Below are 19620 nucleotides of genomic sequence, written 5' to 3' on the forward strand. Positions count from 1 at the left end.
AATCAATAAATTTGGCATGAGATCAAGGGTTCCGAATGTTAGGGTTTCTTTATATTTGTGAAGTTCCTACTTTAAATAAGTCTTATTCAACTAGTTCCTCTGTGTGCACCGAACTATGGGAACTAGGGTTTATTTCCCTATTCATGTTGTAACCAAGGCATTCTCTTGAGGTTTGGTTCCTTGGTGAAGTGCATAATTCTATGGGTCATTGCTTGGTTCACAAGATATCTCACTAATGATCATCTATAAGGGATTGTATCAACCAAGTCTCCCAGTGATCATTCCAAGGTTTTGTCAGTATATAGTTCATTGCAACACTTTGAGGATTCCTTTGGTCTTCATCATCATTCGAAACTTGATTCACATGGTTTTCACGGCACACAAGCTACCAGCTTAAAAGCATTCATCATGATGCAAGGTTGTGGTTTATGGTTTTTCTTTTGGTATCAAGCACCTCAAGCCCACGATCTGTCCACTATTTAAGAGTGAGTCAAGAGAATTCATGTGCATGGGTTGTTTTGAGTTCAAAGTTATCATTTCATGATTCATCCTTTCAACTTTTGGTTATTTCAAGTACAAGCTACTAGGTGATGGTTATTCAAGCAATTAGTGTTTCAAGGATCATGGCTTAGGTGCAATGTTGATTTAATGTTTTTTATGGAAATTGGAAAATGGTCAGGAATCAGATTTAAGTTCATTCATCAAATTCACAAGGTTGGAAAAGAAAAACTTGGGATGTCACGAGTACATAGTCAAAGAGGATTGTGAATTCAAATTTAGCTTTGAAGAAATAGTTTGAATATTCTAAGAAATTAGCGTTGATTTTTCAAAGTCATGTTACAAGAAGATCCCATACAACATGTTGCGTGGTTATATTAAAGGCGTGGAAGCATTACAATCCCAATCAAATTTTGTTACATCCAAAAAACCATTACAAGTCCAATCATGCCATTTGTACATAAACACAACACAAGAAAAAGCTTTACAAAAACTATTCTACAAGCTTTGATTTCCTAACCTATTCCAAGGGCCATTTTTCCTTCACTTTAACAAAAAGAATTCACATTAATCCGAATCAGCACCAAATTCCAAACAATTCCGAGACCTGCAACAATTCAATTAATCCTGCACATAGAAAACCAAAACGTGACACAAATAAGCTCACGATTCAAAGCTAACAAAAATTCGGCATACATAACATTCCTAGCCAAATAACAGCCAAACCGCAAATGGCAAATCACCCTACAGCCTAACACTACCAAGAGGGACTGACTACAAGCTACAAAACCTGCATAACAAAGTTCACTAACGGCATTAGCTCAGCATCAAATTAGTCTAACCGAAATTCTGACCCAAAACTCAATAACAGAAATCAAGAGATTACATGTAACAAAAAACCGGGAAGAGAAAAATTGCAACTAACCATTCATAACATAATCCATCGTCACCATTCATCTGATAACAACTTACCTCAATCCAAGGGTTCGGATCATTTTACCTCTAACAACTTTCAACTGATTATAAATGCTTGATTCACCTTCATTCATCGGTAGATTCATCATTCTGCAGAAAATCCACAAACTTCACATTCATCTTTCTCTCTGCAACCTAATATCAAACTTCATCTCAATCTCAATTCTACACAATCCTCATCGCACGTCTTCAATCATTCCACAAATCTCCAAAATCACTATAACTTCATCTTCGCATTGATCTGCAAAATTCTCCATAAATCCTCATAGCTTCAATAATCTTCTAACTTCAAACTTCCACAATCCTTCATCATAGTCACAGGAAATATATTCCACGCGCTTCAATCTTCATTCACGATAAGAAATCTTCAGCATCTCTTCACCTTTCTTCACTGCAAATTCGACAACAACAACTCTAGACTCTCCCTCAAAGCAATAATGCACCACACATAGAAGAATTGCCAGAAAGAAGAAGAAAAATAATGAAAATCTAGAGGAACGCATGAAGGTTACCTGAGATTGAAGTTCTCCGCGTCTCTTTTGCATTTATTTCGCAAGTCGCCGCATCTCTGGTATTCTTGGAACGCCGTCAGTTTGAAGAGTCACCAGAAACTCCTCCAGTCGGTAAACTCCCTTATCCCTCATTCTTGTGCCTTATTGTTCATTACTTGTTGCCATGGTGCTTGTTTCGTCTCTGATTTAGTGAATTCGTTGATGCTTAGACTTGAATTTTCTTTGTTAGACTTAGGGTTTACTTTCTCCCCCTTTCTAATCAAGAGATTTTAGGCTTTTAATTGACAATTTTTTAGGTGGAATCGGGTTTAAGAGGGGAAAGAGGATCCCAAAACGGATTCAGTTTTAGCGGTTGACACGCTCCGCCGCCTCCGGTGCGGCGGAAGCTGTAACACCTCAATTCTACGCACGGTATTTAATTCAATTATTAGAGTATAATAATAAAACAATAGAATAGAATGTCACATTTACTTCATAGCAGCAAAACATACTCAAATTAAAACATTTGAATACACAACAAATGGATGAACCAACATAACTACTCAAATTATGGTCTTTAAACTTCAATTTATTACTACAACGGAAACAAAGTCATAATTATTCCACATTATTCAACTTCATCCAAATCATTAAACAACTTAAACAAAATAAGAGTTTACACATTTTCTCAAAATGCCTCAAGATAATCAATAATCAAATAAAACTGTCATAAACACTCAAATGTTCATCCTCCCGTTGTTACGTATCAGAGCATGACTCGATCGAACCTCAGCTAATCTCCATTCACTTTGGATCACCTGTACGTTACCATTATAAAGGTAACAGCGAAACAAATAATGGGTAAGATATCTAACAATATAAATAAAGTTATGATAAATAATATATTAGAGTTAGAAATCATAAATGTTACCACATCACGGTATAATCGTTACAATTCACTTTACATACCCAAAACGGTTCAATTCACAATACATGTCACACAATACTTAACATGAATTCATAATTCAAATCACGACAATTCACATAAATTCATAATCATGCACAACAGAATGAGACTCTAACAAATGCAAATGCATGTGGTACCCAGGGCTTCAGCCCCCCATCGGTAATTGCTAGTTATTAGAGGCATCAAAACAGGCATAAGCCTTCATCACTATTTGCCAATCCAGACCGTCACAAAAATGCAATCATATGCGACTCGATGAATGCAACACCACAAACATAATCACAATAAATCGTCACGAGGCATACGCCAATATCGCAGTTATTACCAATAATTAAAGGTAATCAATTCGTCACAATAATTCCCGCACTTCATAATATTCACAATAATAGTCGCATCACAACATCGCAATATATCACAATAACCAATCAACGACAACAATTCAACAATAACAAATCAAAATCATTAATCCACACAAACATCGCAATGCATCACAAAGAAAATAGTGGTCAACGGAGTATTCCCCAAAACGGTCCCTCCTAAAATATCTATTAACTGATACTATTCTTTTCTGTTACTGGTATGACTTAGGATATTTTCTCCCACTTATTATGTCTCTCCTATGCAACTAGTCACTTATAGATGTGCAACAAAACCTACTACTAATACTTATGTTCCTATTATTATTCACCTGTACTTGTTATGTAGAGTTTACCTATGTAACTACCTGAGTTTGATCATCTGCCACTGCTACTGAATTTCACACGAGTAACTCATTTGCTATAATCTACAACTCTGCTAATTCATCCAAATTCTCCTAATTTAATTTAGTACTAGTTCCATTAATTATAGAGTCACTGCCACTGAATTAATTAGAGTGAAAATGATGGAAAATATGTTAATTGTATACAGGCATCTAAAATAATATGGAAAGTGTTAAAAATTGGTAGGTGGCCCCCGTCCCCAAGGTAAGGGTGCCCACCCCATCATCCCATGCCTTAATGGGCACCCACACTCATGGTGTGGCCCCCGTCCCATATATTTTTCCTCTTTTTTTTTCTTTAGCCTAAGGGGCGCCCACCACACAAAATCTCTCTTCTCTTTTTTGTTCTTCTATACTTCCTTCGTCCTTTCCTAAATTTATTTTTCCATAATCAGTTTACATTCACAGTAATTCAACCACATAGAGAATTATTTTTCATACACCCATCGATTCAATTAATTCAATCAATTTCATTCACAAAATTACAAACCAACCGAGTTAATTAACGTTTAACACAACAATAATTTCATCATGCAAATATTTCTAGAAAATCACATAACAGCAAACACCAAAATTATACAAACACAGACATAAAATTCATGACCCAAACCCCACATACGATTTATCATATCTCTGTTTATAGAGCAAGAAACCCACCCCTTACCTTGGATTGGAAACCGCTCTAAAATATTCCTCCAATCGAATTTTCGGTCGAATTCGAGCTTCCCCGTAGATTCCAACCATATGCCTTATCTGCAACTTTTCCTATCTCCATGTTCCTCTTCAAAACCCTTGTGCCTCTTCCCACTTGTCTGATAGCACTTCTAAACCTACTGATACTTCTCATATTTTTCTTTTATTCTCCTTAACCAAATAATACCAATTATATCATATTATTCTTATTGGGCCTATTAATCACACCTCCCATAATACTACTTCCACCAACACAATAAACACAAATAAATAACCTTATTCATTCTAGTCTTATTTCCAATAATATTCTAGAACTAAAATCATTCCATTATTTTAAAATAATACTCTCGAGAAAAATACCAATAATTCCAATTCCAATAATTAAATTCGAAATATTTAATTAAATAATTAATAAATATCCGGGTGTTACAACTCTCCCCCACTTAGGATATTTTCGTCCTCAAAAATCTTACTCGATACCATAACTCTTAACACAAACTTCGCATTTGACTTCTCAATTCCTAAGTCACGCTTGGTGACTCTTCGATCATTACCTTTCTGACATGACAACAACTTGATACGATTCAAATCCAACACATACATACCAATTATTCCTCGCCCTCGCGATATAATTGTTACTAACTTGTCATTCACTAAACAATATCCTCACATATCATCCTTTAAGATAGCAACAACCATAACGCACTCATAGTTGGATATACGACATCACATCACCATCTTAACATCATTTCCAACACCAGAATACCTACACCGTTTTCATTCCAGTATACGGATGTCACTTGCCAACAAAATGCCAACTGCTCTTTCACTTCGTCGTATCACCCTTATAGTGACATCAACATAGCTAACCTTCTGGACTTCGTTATTTCATGGAGTATCATTCTTTGTTATATACGAAAATCAACAACACCACCATAACAACAGTAACCAGAATGGTTATAGCACCATATAGTATCAACCCAACATCTTAACTTCATCAAATACATACTCACTATCTATAAACATCCACAGTAACATCCTTACTAATTCAACAATCACTCAATAGAATTCTAGAGCTCTCGCACGACATCCTTATAACAATAATCCTCCAAATCCAACCTATAAATCGAGACATATCATTCCCATGGCTTATGATATCATAATCTTTCATTGTTACTGAGTCGTGCACGCACTACAACTATGCCACATCACACTTTAGCTGCGCAACTCTGATTATCCGTCTTAAGTCACCGTCTGATACATTTCACTCCTTCATTGTCACTTCTTCATAAGTTCACACAACATGGTGAGTGATTACCCTCACTGTTTAGTGTTCATCTCTTTGTTAGCTGAAGATTTCAACTAAAGAATTATGATACCTTGAAGTTTTGGATTATGATGAAGGAAGAGTTTTCATAGAGCTATTCAAGGGTTTTTTCTCTTTGGAAGAAGTATTATTCGACTAAGGGAATGTTGGTGATATTTTGATAAGTATCTTTTGACGAAGGTGCTGGTATAATCGAAACACTAGAGCGAGATGATTTGAAATTCAAATGGAGCGGTTTCGTCCAGCAAACACGTGGAAACATCTGAAGTAACATAAAACGTTCGAAACGTCGAACGTGGCAGATATATGTGTAATGATCGTTAGGGTCGAAGTAGTATAAATAGGAGTGCTATTGTTCAGTTTGATATGTTCAAATCAATATACAAAAACTCACAAAAATACTCGAAGTACCAGCGCGAGAGAAAAGAGTCTTTGCTGAAACAATGTATGTGTGAAGAACATCATATTTACATTTTATGTTATTTGTTTAATGCAAAGTTATATTTCAAGTCAAAGTTTATGTTGTTTATGCTTTTACTTTATTTCGTTGTGAAGTCATTTATTCATTGCAATTTATATTAGAAAGTTGTATATATTTACAAACTATAAAGATTATTGAATATTGTAACACGGTGGGAGAACTGACTTTTTAAAAATGTTGCGGATAGCAAGAGTCGCCACCGAATTTTATTTTATCCAATTTAGAAAGGCTAAAAGAACACAAAAAGACCTTTTTAAAGAGACTTTGAGTTCGGGGGGTAGGTTATACAAAGGGAAGGTGTAAGCACTCTTTGTATCCATGGTTATCCATGGGCTCTTAATTGCTTAGCTCACTTTTTGTTTTCAAAATGTTTGAAATGTAGTGTGTGAATAGGAAAAAGATTTGTTAAGGACTTTAGCTTGTAAATAAGCGTAGCCTTTTTGAAAGTTTTTGCAAAGAGGTGTGAAAAGGTAATTTGAAAGTTTGAATGTGAGTAAGCATTTAAGAGAACCTACCCTAAGATTGTCTTTCTTGTTCTTTAAGTTTTTGTTTGAAAGGGCTATCCATACCATAAAGAGGGCAGATAGTCCTTTCATTGGATTTGAAAAGGGTCATCGAGGGTTATCGTTCGCCATAAGACTATCCCTACCATAAAGGGGGCAGGTAGCCTCAGGGAAGGATATAATAGTCATTTTAGGCAACCAAAGAGGATACCTTAGCATTCGAAAGGGATGATCATCATTTAACCCAGGCAACATCAAGGGACAAGATTGATGATGATAATGAACTGAGGGCAACATTGCTAAGGTATCCTCGTATTCGAGGGACTTGACTATTTTTTAAATTGAAAGGCAACAGGCAACAAGCAGCATTGGAAGAGTTACCATAAAGGTGTGTGTGTGTGTGCGTGTCACAATCAGGTGATTCAATTCAGTTATATTGATCTTTTAAAGATAGTGATCTAAATTCAATTCATGGTTTTCACTCCCTAAATTACTAACCACGCAGTTATATTGTGCGGAAATTAAAATGCGGAAAGTAAATTCCTACGCTATTACAAGGCTTCGGGATGGGGGATTACATAGCCAAAAAACCCGGGGATGTGCGGAAAATAAAAGGCAGAAATTTAAAGGCGGAAAAATAGAACCCTAAACTATTACATGGCTTTGGGGCAGTTACAATAAAACAGATCAAAAATTAAAATTGTAATAATTTAGGCAAACAAATAAAAAGACAAGGCAAAAGGCAAACCCCGAACGGGGAAAAGTTAACCATGGTTTATAAAAAACAAACAGGTAAAAAAAACCCAAACTAGGGTTAATGGACTAATTATCTTGATCAAAGCCCTTAATTAATTAATTATTGGTTGAGAACCTAATTAATTAGAAAACTCTAATCCTGATTAAATTAAAAATTTACCCTAATTATTTATCCTAATTTAAATTAACTAACCTAATTAAATTTATCAACTAAATATTTATTAACTAATCTAAATTAATTTTTAAATAAGAAAACTAATTTTATGAATTAAAAGAAAAGTTTATTATTTTAACAAAAGAATTAGTTTTTTTTTTAAAAAAAGGAATTGATTAAAATATATTTTAGTTAGTTAAAAGAAGGAAAGAAAGAAAACATATAAAAAACAAAATAAAAAGAAATTAGAAAAACCTGCGCTGGATTGAGTGTGACGTGCTCTTGAGGATCCATGGTGAGGACGCATGCTGACGTGCGTTAGATCTGGATGCTATGGATCTGATGGCTGAACGCCGAGGGCGTATGGGGACCCCTAGGGTCTGTAGCGCATGGGAACCTACAGAGAAATTTATTGAAAAAATATGCAAGGGCCAGGGATTGAACCCTGGACCCTTGGGTGAACAGCCAAACACTTTACAATCTCATCTAACGCGCTTTTGTTGTCAATAACACGCAACAGAAATAAAATATATAAAACTTAATTAATCAAAAAAAGGAAACGCGCCAGATTCAAATGGACGAGTGACGTAGTGACACGTCTTCGTCTTCCCCACTCGGCCGTCGTTTTAGGCCTGGTTTTTACCTACGGTTCCTGCTTCCGTCGCCATAAATCCTGCACTTGACCAAAACTCATACAAGCAATGAAAATAAAAGGTGAGACCGTGGATGAACTCGCCTCATCATCACAGTCCAAATGGTACCTGCGTTAACGTCCATTTCTCTCTAAAACGAAGAACCCTAAATTGGAACTTCTAACCAGAATCGTTCCACACATCATAACAAACAATAATATGCCTTCAAAACATGGCATATCTCCCTCAATTTTTAAGGTATGGAAGTGTTCTAGGACTTTTTGGAAATCCCAAGATGTCCTCTACAAGCCACTTTGGAAACTTTTTTGAATTTGGAAATTTTATCTTGATGATATTGGCTTTGACAAAAAAAACTGCTTTTGGTTGACTTTCAAGAAGGACCTGTAATGTTTTGGCTCATATCTCCCAAATGAAGCATTTTTGGACTTGGCTTCAGAGGGACAAAGTTGTAGAGAATTCAATTTCCTTCAAAACAGGCTTTGTTTAGGAAATTTCTGATGTTCCATGTGAAAGTTATGGCTGGTCAAAGTTCAGTTGACTTTTAGGTCAAAAACCCTAATTTAGAAACTTTGAGTTTTGTTGATTTCTGAACTTTCCTTGATGAATCATGATCAACCCTTGATCAAATGATGAATGTGACTTCAAAATATTGATGTTGACCAAAAATCAGGAGTTTTGACTGTAAGTTGACCACAGTTGACTTTTAGGTCAAACTAGTCGACTGTTGCTTTTGTCTGGGCAATCTTGTGAATCAAAGCTTGAAACTTGATGTGAGGATTCTTTGAGGCATACGAGAGGCCATGGGATCCATTTGAGGTCTCAGAACTTGATTTGAGCTTGAGAGAAGCAAAACCCTAGTTGGAGGCTTGTTGCTTAGGAGAGAGATAGTCAGGCTTATTTCTCGGTGATTGAGCCAAAATATTTTAAAATATGATGGGCAAATTTTGGGGTATGACAGCTGCCCCTGTTCAATCTTCTTATACCTGAGGATGTAGATTTGCATGTGTGCCTGTCGAAATCTGAAGGTAGAAGAGGATTGAACACTAGAATACCCAGAAATTTGCCCTTGTTAGGCTGGGACTTTTGCCGAGGATGGGCTTAGAGATGCCATCAGTAGAAAATATGAAGTGGGCTTAAAGATGCCACCTAACTTGTTAGATTGGTTTGAATGTCGATCGTCTCAGCACCGTGTATAGTAACTAATTTAGATCTTGAGAAGATGATCGTCTCCACCGTTTGTGATGATGGATTTAGATCTGGGATCGTCAGCCGTCTCAATACCGTGTATAGTAACTGACTTAGATCTTAAGAAAATGACCGTCTCCACCATTTGTGATGATGGATTTAGATCTTGGATTGTTGATTATTGTCGGGGGACTGATGTAAATATCATTGCCATGGGACTAATATGATAAGGACCAACTGATCACCGCCAGGGGACTAACATGATGTGAAGGATTTCGATTACTTCCAGGGGACTGATGTAGATATCATTGCCAGGGGACTGATGTGACATATCATTGCCGGGGGACTAACATGACAGGGAGATAACTTAATACTGCTCGGAAACCAATGTAATAAGTTGTAGTTGTATATCATCGCCAGGTGACTAACATAATAGGAGTACATTTTGGTTACTTCCAGAGGACTGATGTAACATATCACTACCAAGGGACTAATATGATGAGGACCAACTGATCACCGCCAGGGGACTAACATGATAAGAATGGTTTGGATTACTGCCAGGGGACTGATGTAACATATCATTGCCACGGGACTAGTACGATATTTCACTGCCAGGGGACTAATGTGATATTTCACTGCCAGGGGACTAATGTGATGGGAATTTGATAAGAATGATTATCTGAGCAAATCTTCGTCTGAATTGCTTTTGGAGAAGAAAATTTGCTTGTTAGAGTTGATAAGTTGTTTGATGATATTCGTCCGTTTAGGAACTTACCTGAAAAACAAAGTTAGTAGCATGCAATATCATGATGCATGGGATGTATTTATGTAATGATTGATTATGAATGATGTATGTATGCAACATTTTGTCAATGATGACAGTAGATTGTAGTATCATCTAGCGGGAAAAATAAATCCCTGACTGTTGTGGAGTACAAGTCTTCCATTTTAGTAGGAGTTCTGGCTTCATGCTCGAGGATGCTCAGCCGAAGATCTTTGACTTCTGCTTGGGGATGAGAACAATTTTAATGACTGATCATGATGTACCCTGACTGGGGATAAGAGAAATGAATAACCCTGTTTTGGAGAAAAGAAGAGTATCGAAGGACCAGCAGTGTTGAAGATGTAAACTCCGTTCGGGGACTAAGTCTCTGTCGAGAAGAGAACATTTGAGGATATCTTCTCGAGAGTTACTATGTGGGGATATTTCCCTGTGAAACCGACACTGTGGGAAAGCATGGATGACTTGAACATTGCCCCCAGTAGTTATAGTGACTGTCATTCTTGGACTTGTATTGATTGGAACACACCGATGAGTATTGATCGAAGTGTCAAAATGGCCTTGCATGGCTTTGCCCTAGCTAGTAAAGACTTTGAAGAGATTCGCCTCGCGAGGACTTTATGAGATGTGTATTATGGATGACATGCCCCCAGTAATCATAGATTTAGGACAATGCTGTCGCTATCGCGAAAATTAACAGAGTCGCCACTAACATATTTATCCTGAAAAGGAAGGGAATGCCAGCAAACCACAAAACAAAACAACGGTATCACGACCAGAGAAAAGGGTAAGGGAGTCGATTACGCGAGGGGAAGGTATTAGCACCCTTTGCACCCATCGTACTCGATGGTATCCACGCTTGTGTCTAAAACTATGGGTGTGTAAGCAAACAGCGCTAACCTGGACTAAAATGCATGCAAAATGTAGGGAAAAGAAAGAGTTATACTCGCACGGGCCCTACCCCGCTGCCTACGTATCCTTTTTGAGGAATCAGAGGTACCGTAGCTCGGCTAACTAGTTTTGTTTGTTTTGTGTTTTTTAGGTGAACGAGTTACATTCGCACTCCGCTGCCCGACCTTTGGAGACTTATGCTTGGGAATGGAGCGGAAATAACAAGCTCTTAAGAAAAGAAAATCAAAGAGTGTGGTCTATTTTTTAAAGAATGCACGAGGAAAACCTAAGCTAAGGGGGAAAGCTTACTACCTATGTTATCATACAAAGGGTACAAGTCTAAACTAAGCTAGCAACCTACGGGGAAAAGCGAAAGCAATCAAGAGTATCACACAAACGAGCTCCGCTCGTAAAGCAAACAAAACCAACGACACTGGCCGAGTGGTAGAAAAGCGGTCCCGCCATAGCCAAGGGGAGCGGATCACCCGAGTCAACAAAGCATTAGACCTCGCAAAATGATCGGGCCATAGACAAGAGGAGCGAGCCCCTCTCAGCAACCAAGCCGTCACGGATCTGAAAGGAAAACGGTGCGTGCATACACCGAGCGTCAACATCGATCAGCGTGAGCCATAGAAAATGCGGGGGTCCGATTGCATGAACCCTTTTCCTGGCATACTCGATAACAAGATCTTGTGCTGGTTCAGAAGCAAGCAACGCGTAGTGTGCGCATATTGAACGGACTCGATGAGACTGGGCGAGAGTTAATTGCTAACCCTTTCCGCATGCCTTCTATGAGGACTTAACGAAGTGCCATCTAGGTCTTATTACACCGTGACTCCCTGCCGCAAAGCACAAATATAAACACACCAACAAAAACAGAGCCTCTTTCGAGGGCTTGGCCAGATGAATGTCTAAGTCCTACTTCTCATGTTAAAGTATGATGCAAAAAGGCGATAAAGTGCGAGAAAGATAAAATGAAACGGGATCAATACCAAACGGATTATGATATGTAAACTGCAGCGAAGAGAGAAAGAAAACTAGGGATCCCGTGAGCGAGCTAGGAAAGGCAATAGCAAACAGTCAGCACACCGATTAGCCATGTAAGCAAACAAGGGTCGACGTATGCGTCGAGCATAATCACAATACACCTGCAAGAGGAACAAGCAATCCAAGCAAACAGATATAAAGTAAAAGAAACGTGTCTCCAAGATGAGAACACGACACGAGTGAATGAAATTGTGTCCCGCAAATAAAGCGGAACACTCAAGTGATAAGCGTCGATCGGTGACTATCCAAATGCCTTGCACACTAGCACACAAGTTAGAGATATCAAACATCGCAATCGGAATTGCGTTGGTGCTTTACATTGAAAAAGGATAACGACATGAGAAATTTGACATTAATACACTTTTAAAACATAAATCGAGCGAAAGTAAGATAACAACCAGAAATAGCACTCAAATTTTAGTCAAATATGTACACAAGTATTATGGAAACCAAAGCAAGTATTTACAAGTCAAAAGGTACACCGAAACGGTAAAATCGGGTAAAAACGATAAAAACTAAACTTGTCAGAATTAAACCAAAATTTTATGGTAAGCTAGAAACATGCCAAAGAACTCAAATATGCGGTCGGAATTTACAAAATCGGCCCGGAAGTGCGACTTTCAGAACAGGGGCAGTGGCGAAAATGGTAAAAAAAGTTGGCCGAAACCAAAAATAAACTGTACAAATTGCTCTGAAAACATTATTCCACTCAAGAAACATTATTCATATGCGTTAAAACTCTAAGCGGATCAAAAGATATGATAAAACACAATACCGAACAAATTACGTCCATTTACGGCAAACATAACATAACAAGCAAACGCATTGAGACGCTACATAAAACCAATACAAAATTCGAGCAAGAAACATTATCATTTATCAGAATTTTCAGTGATGATTTCCACGCAATCGGACTCGGCAAAACGGTCGATTCGATCAATTTTTGGCCTAAAAAGCCAATTTTCGCACTTGCTGTCACAACTTCCAGAATTAACCAAAAATTGCCCGAATCAAAATTCTGTTCGCGTGGAAAGCTTCAGAATCATCGAATTAGTATGAATACATGTAAGGAAGTCAAAAAACTCCTCAGGGATCAAAAGATATGACATTTTTAGCAAAGCCGATGTATCGCGCGCGTTATGTAAAAGCTCGGAAAGAAAGCGACAAACATGGTATAGCAACAAGTTCCAGCACTTGAACACATATTGAAATGACACAATAAGTCACTAAATCAACATAAAACCATGAGTTAGTATCATCAATTAGCAATCACAATAACACCACTCAATATACTACCAATTATAGTCAAAATCACTTCTCACACTCAATTCAACAAACATATTATGTGCTAATTTTGAATTCAAGAACAACATCAACAATTATCAACACACACCACATTTAATTCTCACCTTTGAATCAATTAAGCAATATCCACATGAATCATTCAAACAACAAGCGATTATTATCATCAATTATCAAAAATCATCCATCGGCAATCAAACATCATCATCAATTATCATATAAATTCGGATCAAGCAACAAAATCAATGTTCTAACAAGATTTATAGTGAATTTACCGGATCAAACAAAGAAATCAAAATTGGATGAACACGAACACGACGCGAACACGACACGAACACGAACGCGAATCCGAGAGATCTATGGAGGGAGTGAGGCACACAAGAGTGTGGAGAGAGAGGTCTTCGAACTTCAATTGATGATCAATGAGGGAATAAAATCTTCATCCTTGTCTTGATCTTGATGTGTTCTTGAGACTTGATGAAGATTGTTGGAGATTTTGAGTATTTTGTAGTTTTTTATTTTGAGTTAAAGTGTTTTTGATCTTTTGGGTAAAATTGAAGTTATGAGAGAATGTAAAGAAAAATAGTTTATATAGTGTGAGTGGTGAAATGTCCAAAGCGCCCTTAATTATCTCTTTTTGGCTCGTTTTCGAGGAAATGTGATTCGGCGCGAAATTCCGAGACGAGACCAACGCCCACTCGAAGATAACTATATTTGTGACTCGTAGCCGCAAGAATCGTCTTAATCCGATAAGCGATGAAGAAATTACGCGCGTTTGAATGACGAGAAACGCCGATTCATCGGGTTCGACTGTGCAGAATTTTGCGAGTACCGCTTAAAGAACTCGATAAAACTCCATCTTCGGCTCAAAATCTGAACAAGCATGTGTGACGAAGAATCGAAGCTAACAAAATTTCCGAGAAAATGCCGCCAAAATGGACTTCATGCGATAAAAATCGAAGAAGTTATGAATTTTCAAACTTGGGGCGACAGACTCGAAAACACACTTTTTACCGAAAGATTACGACGTTCTTCAAAATGCTGGGAATTTTCAGTGCATAATTGATCGACGGCCCGAACATATGAAATCTCAAGAATAACGGTACGAAGCTCCAGTTAAATTTTCGAGCAAATCCGACAAGCGGATCATGAGATATGAATTTTCTGAGGCCCGAAACCCTACATTCAGCACCTTTTTCCACTATGAAAATCCAAGTAATTTGCCAATTCGACCACTTTCCTCAAAGAACTGGCTTCCGAGCCGAACACATAAGTTGTAGATATCATCGAAACAGTCCTTCACATCGTTTAAACCATATCACTTTCCAAATAGGACTTATGAGTTTCTTCGTATTTTCACTGTTTAAACCATCCTTCACATCGTACTTCCTCAAAACCATAAGAACTCTTTATTATTTTTCTTCAATTTTTGAATGACGAAATAAACTTCGTTAAGAACTTATAGCTCAAATAAAGAGGGCAAATTTTGGGGTGCAACAAATGCCCATGTCGATTGGGAAGTTGCTTCAGATCCACTTTGATGCATGCCCCTGATTTTTTGGCATTCTTGAGAGATTCTCGGAATCTTGACCTGATTGCCCCCAGATCGACTGGATAAACTGTGTCATGCCCATTGTATACGTAGGAGACGTTGCTTCTGAAATGATTTCGTATGTCGAGATAACTTTTGGTCATGAGTTGTACCCTGTGCAAATTCTTCCTGATGCTAACATTTGAAATTATGTAGCAAAATATGTTTAATAATGAATTCATGAGATGCAATGCATATGTCTGTCTTGTTTTTTTGAAAAACATTAAAATAGGAGATGTAAAAGCGTGATGTTTATAAAAATGTGATGTTTGTAAAAACGAAATATCAACTCAGCATTTGTGGTAAACCTTAAGGAGTCAGGATGCCTTTTTGGTGACAGTATGATTTCGAACTAACCATGCTTCGGTTAGGACTTTCAAGGGTTGTAACGTGGCTTGGTTCACGGTTTAAGAAACAAAGAATAATGGCTCAAAGTTTATTTGTACTCATCCCAATCTTCGTGATGTTCTTCAATCCTATGCTCATTTAACTTTGCATTTAAGTTCCAACAGGTCTTGAAGCCGTAACATTGACATTTGATGATGGTTAAAGTACTGGAAGTTTATTTGGACAGGCGGTCATCCCTTTTTGTAATATTTTCTTTTTGTAATATCTTCTTTTGTCGAGGATTTTTAGCAACCTCTTTTTGAACTTGATTTTGTTATCCCTAACTTTTGATTGAACTGTTTATTTTGAGATTACAGTGAGCGGGATGTTTTGATTTTTGATAAGTCTCCTTCATAGGTTTAGACTTGACAATTTTTCTTTTTGATAGATGTTGACTGCCTGACTTAATGGTTACGGGAATCCATCATTGATTGTGTTGAATAACAACTGACATGATTGAGCCAACTGAGAATCTACCCTTCCCCAGGTTATGATTAAAGGATTTAGCTTGTACGCGAAAGAAAAACTTCTACACCTTAGGCTCAAAGGGGGTTGACTAGGGATTAACATCCTTATATCTCCATTGTTTAGGAATTGAAACAATGCCTGTACATCGTCAGCACAGTCTGTTCAAAAGCATATTGTATGAGGTTGTGGTATCATTTTCGTCATCCTCCCTTAAAAGGTTTACAGCTTAGTAGGAGTTGAATATCACAAAACATAAATAAAGTAAAGACACAGTTTAAATGAGTGATAGCGAAATAATTTATTCAAGAAATGTTTAAACAGACAGGAAAGAAAATTGCAAATGAAAGAAAAGCTAATGACCCAATAATCCATCCTTCTAGACATTAGCCAGACTTGTCATGATTAGGCATGGGAGCAGTGATCACCATAGGGGTCTTAGAAGGGTTGAATTTGATTTCCCCATCATCGATCAGATCTTGATTCTTATTATTCAATGTTTAGCAATTGTTAATGTCATGTCTAGAACTGTTGGAATGGTATGCGCACCTCGCATTGGGTTGATAGCCAGGAGCGGAGGTGTTAGGATTCTTAGGAGGGTCCCTTAGAGTAATCAATTCGATCTTCAACAGATGTTGTAATGCTTGAGACAGTGACATATTGATCTTGGTGAATTGACGCTTAGGTACGTTTGGCTTTCGTCGTTATTGTAGTGCCAGTGTAAAGATCAGAACTGCCCCAACAGATTGGTTGTGTTTATTACGACCTTTTTGGTTGTGTGCAACATCAGTCATATGAGGCTCCTCAGGTGAGTTGAAATCAGTGATTTTGTTATCAATTAAGTTTTGAATCATACGCTTCAATGGTCTACAATCCTTTATATCATGATCAGGACTTTTCGAATGATAAGCACGTCTTGCATTATGCTTGTATCCGAGAGCGGGATTTGCTGGAGCAGAGTATGAAGGCAGTAGAGTTATTGGACTCCGATTGAGCAGGTGTTGCAAAGCTTGAGACAATGGCATGTGCCGTGGAGCTAATGACCTTTTGGGTTTGGATTTCCAAGTATGTTGGCCACCCTGTTGCCTATGTTGATCTTTTTGCTTCTTGGTTAACAAGGTTCTTAGCTCGTCTTGCCCCTTGGACAAATTCAGAATCAAGGTTTGGAACTGGGCATTCTGAGCCTGGAAATTTCTGACGGATTGCTCGAGATTCATTTGTGCTGAAATAAACAGCGAGAGAAGATGAGAGACCTGTTATGGAAACCTGTTATGCGATGTTATGAATGCAAATGCAATGTTTTCAAGGATCTTTAGGAAATTTAGTTTGCGACATTTAGACATTGAATTAGTCACAGCTTCGTCTGAGGAATCATGGCTTTCGTCCTTAAACGTCCTTCTTTGAGAATCAAGCTCACTATATCGAATGGGTCATCGCCTCTGATTCAAGATACCTGTTCTTCTGAATTGGAAGGCGTATGGCTCGAGGAAAATAAATTCTCTTACCCCTTGATAGGTATAGAGTCTTTGATTTGAAAGGCATATGGCCAGAGGAAAATAAATCCTCTTGCCCCTTGATAAGAATTCATTCCTTGATAATTAGCACCTGCAATTGTGCGCCCCAAATTCCTAAGATCCTTGAAAGGGTTAGTTAATCATGCTATGTTACAATGTCATGATGTCATGATGTTATGCGAATGCAATGCATCAGGTATGTCGTAAGATAATAAGGACAAACAAATCCTACAAACGAAACCTGCAAGGAAAACAAAGGTTAGTAGAAAACACAAACAAGTCACACAAGTGTCCTTAGGTTTAGAGGCTTGCATGAAGTCCATAGGTAAGTACCCTCCCCACTGAAGTTTAGTTGGTTCAACCTGTCCTATATAAAGATCGGGTTCTAGGGAGCTCATATCCTTGAACTTTCTCGAAGGCATTATTTCAGTTCAGCAATCGAATTGCCGATTGAAAACATCCTGAAAGTCTAGTCCATATGAGTGTAGCATCGAGTATCAACCAACTTCAGTCGGAACCAAAGCCAACCATCTCGCTTTCTAATAGGCCAAAGTCAAGTTCAACTAGAGTTCTAGGGGCAAATTAGTGCTTAATGACACCACGCGGCAGCCAAATGTTTCTCCAGGCCGGATCCCAGGGAACATCAGGACAAACCAAAGCGTCACACTAACGATGGCTACCATATCAACCATAGCGGTATACGCCGTACAATCTCCTTGGTCTCATGCCATATACCTAAGGTACACTAGATCCGGGTGTAGGATCTTTCACACAAGAAAATACCCAAACAACCCTTGAAATATAAATCAAACAAGTCAAGCAATTAAAGTGATCCTATCTCTAAGGTAACCCCTCTTTTATAATAGTCCCCAGCAGAGTCGCTAGTTCTGTAACACGGTGGGAGAACTGACTTTTTAAAAATGTTGCGGATAGCAAGAGTCGCCACCGACTTTTATTTTATCCAATTTAGAAAGGCTAAAAGAACAGAAAAGACCTTTTAAAGAGACTTTGAGTTCGGGGGGTAGGTTATAAAAAGGGAAGGTGTAAGCACCTTTTGTATCCATGGTTATCCATGGGCTCTTAATTGCTTAGCTCACTTTTTATTTTCAAAATGTTTGAAGTGTAGTGTGTGAATAGGAAAAAGATTTGTTAAGGACTTTAACTTGTAAATAAGCGTAGCCTTTTTGAAAGTTTTTGCAAAGAGGTGTGAAAAGGTAATTTGAAAGTTTGAATGTGAGTAAGCATTTAAGAGCACCTACCCTAAGATTGTCTTTCTTGTTCTTTAAGTTTTCGTTTGAAAGGGCTATCCATACCATAAAGAGGGCAGGTAGTCCTTTCATTGGATTTGAAAAGGGTCATCGAGGGTTATCGTTCGCCATAAGATTGTCCCTACTGTTGTACCCCAAAATTTGCCCACACTTTTTAGTGACAAAAATATTCGAAATTATTTTCAAAATTGGATTTTTATAAAATCTTGGATTCATTTACGTTGACATCCTAAATTCTGTTATGCAATGTTATGAATGGTATGCAAATGAATATGCAATGTTTTCAAGGACCTCGAGAATTTAACTTTGTTTGAACAAACTAAAGAGAAACTTTTATTAGTAATTATCAAGTTATAGTTATCACTGCCACTTTGGGCTTACAAAGAATGAGGAACAAGAACAAGTTATAATAACAAATAATAAAAGCTTATTAGGTCTCCCTTGTACGCCTTCTCATTGTGCCAACATATGCATTAATTCCTGTTCTTCGTGAAGTCGCTTTGTGAGCTCCAACACCTTCTTTTCACTGGCATAGAACTGAGTCTCAGAGGTATCTCTTTCCCCTTTTAGTTGAATCCAAGATTTTTGTAGCTCTTCAAGATTAGTAGGCATGTCTAGATGAAGAATAACTTGAGGAACATCTCCTTCAAACTCAGGTTCAATAATCACTGGTACAACAACGGTGTCATACCCGAAAATTTGCCCATCATATTTCAATATATCTTGACTCATATGATCTTCAGTTAATCAAGCATATGCAAGAATTGGGCACACTTACTTATCTCCTAAGCAATCAACCCACAACTAGGGTTTTGTTTCTCTCGAGATCAAATCAAGTTCTAAGACCTAAAATGGATCCCATGGCCTCTCATATGCTTCAAAGGGTTCTCATGCCAGTTTTCAAGCTCTGATTCATAGGATTGCTCAGTCA

This window comes from Vicia villosa, unplaced genomic scaffold, assembly GCF_029867415.1.
Source record: "Vicia villosa cultivar HV-30 ecotype Madison, WI unplaced genomic scaffold, Vvil1.0 ctg.002240F_1_1, whole genome shotgun sequence".
Taxonomy (NCBI): Eukaryota; Viridiplantae; Streptophyta; class Magnoliopsida; order Fabales; family Fabaceae; genus Vicia; species Vicia villosa.